We start from the raw sequence: 3,925 nt of genomic DNA on the forward strand, positions 1-3,925 counted from the left end.
TTATTGCTACTGAAATATGCGCATTACCCAACATAAGACCTAACAAACAAATTCTAAAACTTCTAGAGGGCTTGTAGCCACGTAACGTTTCTCCTATTTGACCTAAAACTTTACCTCAGAAATTTGAGACGAAGAAGCTGTGGCGTAATTTTCTGCCCCTCGATTCGGCTTCGCTTGGTTCCTCACCAAGTTATCTGTGCAGATTTTGAGATAAATAAAGATCTCATAACAGGAAGTAATTAAGAATGTTCAACCAATTTACGAACCAGTTTCGAAGGACGCGTGGTTCAACGCTAGTATACTACTTTGACGTGGAGACCTTGTCGGTTTCAACGTAAACATTCAACAAAACATTTTGCATGTCCAAACTTTAGATCTACATTCGTTCTGTCAACTTTGAGAATCCCTTTATTCATTACCGAGGACAAACATGTATGGTTTAATTGGTAAATGACACAATAGGCTGGATAATGATAAGAACAAAGCGATCTTTCCACGAGTGTTGAATAATAATAATAACTCAATTTTCAATTAACTTCCTTCGTATCTTTTCTGTTTCTAAATTGGTTATTGATTGATACATACTTTTCCTGTTGAGGAAAAAAGGATAAAAATAAAAAAAGCGATGATTGTTGTAACTGATTGCTGTAATTGGTCAATTAATTTTCGCAACTCGCTGAAAAGAAAAGAAGCATTTTGCTTAAGATATTTTTAGTCTTTTTCTAGCGTATATAAAGGCTATGGGTCCAGGACAAAAACCACTAGAAGTTGAGAGAGGAACCAACTCTTTTTTCCAGAAGAACCCAAAGAAAGACAAAATGGTCGTCCATCCACATCAAGTAAGGTTTTCAATTTTTGTCCTTTTGAAATCTGTACCCTTTCCTTAGTGTAGTCACTTCACCAAGTAAAGGCAAACGCTTTTCATCTATAGGCAAGTAGCGTTGCTCAGAATAGATGTCAGTTTGCCCAATAATTGACTGTTAGTGGAGTAGCGAGATTTCTGAACTCCACTGTGTTTCTGCGATCTTTTGTAGATCCATTCTTTCACAGTCGCCATTATGTTGGCTCTTTCACTTGGTACCGTTAAGTACGTGGACGCCCGACCTCAGTTGATTCCAGGACCTCCTATGTCGGTTGCAAGTGGAAGCGTCACTTGTGGAGCAATACAGGCACAAATCCTGACTCAAACACCCTTATTAGTAGCTAACTCATGTACGGAGAAGATCAGAGCTGTTCGTGTCTGCAACACACTTGTAATACACCATGAATGCAGAAGTAACCGTCAATGTCCACGGCCTACGAATGTATCTTACGACTTCAGTTGTTTAAAAAAAAATCTGTCCTGTAAGTTTGCTATCAGCTGCTGCGAGACGAAACAATCATGACGGACACCAAGAAAATGAATTAATTAATTCTATGGCAGTGATATAAATAGGAAATGTATTTTTTGACCAAGAGCATATCATGTCGTAATACAATGGGAAAAAGATAGAATGTAAAATTTGTCAAAATAGGTTATAGATTCATTATGCAGGTCTGTTTAGGTCATTGGTTTAGTAAAAATAAATATTTTGACCTTACTCATGACTTGTTCCGGTGATGGCCTGAAATGTTTTCCTCAGAATTCTTAATTACAAGTTACTCAAACAAACTTTTTTTATTGCATGTTTAACTCATTGAAACTATCATTTTCGTTTTCATTAGAATGAATCACCGTGAAACATCGGCTATCCGATTAACAGCGTCTGTACTCACAATGGGTCCTTATGAGTTGACAAGCGCGTTGGAATTCTATGAGAAACAGACCGGATTTCAATATCATAATGAAGTGCGATCGCGTCGCTTATCCATTGATAATTATCGCCTGAACAAGATTTGCACTAAGCAGATCAAAAGTGAGTGCACGATGAGACAAACGATCGTACTTCATTACGAGTATATTCGCTACGAAGGCACTTTTACGAAATCCAACACTGTTGGCACTTCATAAAAGAAATATCCAGATGCACTTTTAAAAAAATCCAGAGTTTCGAGGTGAACTTAAGCTCGCTGTTAACACTTTGTTATACAGAAGAGACATGCAGACGACCAAATTATTAGATCATAATAGTCACAATAGTTAATTGCATAGTTGATCTTTATAGGTCAGTTCTCTAAGAATTGATTTATTGATTGTTCCTGATTATGAGGGAGTAAGGCTTCACACTTTAAAAAGTCATTTAATCTAAAATTAGCGAAAAAAGTGCTATCGCAAGAGATTAACTCTGCACTTATTAAAAATCATCAAAGTTTTATCATTTATATAACATTCCAGCACTTCTATACAGTGGTGAGCTAAAATTCATGGCAAGATAAAGAATAATAGTTTGAATAAAGTTAGCGAAAGTTGAGCAAATTCGCAGAGCAACATTAGGAACAGGAATTCAACGAATCTTTCAATCTGTAGTTTTAGCACTGATGGCGTTTCACAGAAGATAGTAATAACTATAGCATCCTGTGGGGTTGTTACCTTTATGCTTGGTTACGGAGGGGAAAAAAGCTCTTGTTTGGTACTCATAAAAAGAACCATGACAGTGATAATCGAAGAGAATGAAGAAAGGAATAGAACGGAAAAAACCAAATCCGATTAATCTTTAAAATTTCCATCGGTAAGCCTTAAAAAGATCACGTCGGCCATTAAGGATGAACCATTGCTATTCTTGGACTCTTAAGTAGAAGAATAGAAATTAGAAGCAAGCTTTTATTTATTTTGGCCCGATAACCGATCAACCAATTATTAGTAACTCCTTGGAGAATATCCAAAAGTAAACCTGAAACACTAACTTAACATTGTTTCATTTAGTCTGAGAAATGAAAGAAAGTACATCATTTCTCATGCCAACCTGTGTGTGGTTTCTTTCTAGACCACTGAAAAAAATGAAAGGAAAAATCAACAGTATTCATAGATGGTTAATTCAATCTATCAAATTGGTTTTTATTGGGTTCAATACCTGTAAAAAGTACGATTTCGTATTTCGTACATAACCACTATTATTATTATACAACCGATCGTGAATGTTGATTTGCTTTTCACATGGAGTTGTAAGTGCTTAACAGAAGTGTAATTCATACCATGAATGTACGGTGTGAGGTCATCGTCGTAGAACAGTTCCAGAAACAGTTTTCCCCAGTCTCTTGCCTGGCTTTGAAAATTATTTGGATGGATGTAATCAGGGTGATCCTGTTCCACCTGAAGGGCCCTCGTCAGTGTCTTAAATCCCTAAATGTCACAAAAATAAATATAACAATTTCAAACCATAAAATCTCTTTTTATAATTCTTGTTGTAACATTTTTATTGCTAAAAAGGGCTTTATACGGAGTGGGGGAGTAAATAAAGGAATATGGTGAACTTACTCTCCACAGCTCACTGACTCCTTCTGCATCTACGTTCCCAACAGCTCCCATTACTCTCGTGATGTCTATCTTCTCTAGCACAATTTGTAGTTGTTTTCCATCCAGTGCTGTCCACGTTATTTCATATTCTAGATCTCTGCCAGCTGATTGAATTCCTCAAAAAATTTGAATTCTACCTTTATTGTAGCATCTCAGCAGTCAGCACAACTGCTTCAATAACCTGAAAAATTACAAAGGAAAAACTTGATGAATGGAAAATATGCTAACTGAATTGTGTGCTGGTAATAATTATACTATGATCCCAAAATCACATGCTTAGAAACTCATTCAACAGTCGTCCCATAATGCGTAGAAACATATGGAGTGTATCCACAACAACAAACTGAACAGGTATTTTCAGTAGTGGGGGCTGTTTGTAGCCTTTCCTACCATCGGTGGTGGACTTTTTTGCTAGGCGTTCACAATCCGCTAGATCTGTTTCAATTGGCCACTCCTCAACTAAAACAAGAAATTGAAAGTGAACTGTTTGTC

The 3,925-nt window shown here is 36.6% G+C and overlaps 1 pseudogene; it reads right to left on the reverse strand.

Moving 5' to 3' along the window:
• Positions 1-2,899: 2,899 nt before the first annotated feature.
• The window catches only part of LOC148732497 (uncharacterized), a 1,929-nt pseudogene continuing 903 nt past the window's right edge, over positions 2,900-3,925 (reverse strand).

This window comes from Stylophora pistillata, chromosome 4, assembly GCF_964205215.1.
Source record: "Stylophora pistillata chromosome 4, jaStyPist1.2, whole genome shotgun sequence".
Taxonomy (NCBI): Eukaryota; Metazoa; Cnidaria; class Anthozoa; order Scleractinia; family Pocilloporidae; genus Stylophora; species Stylophora pistillata.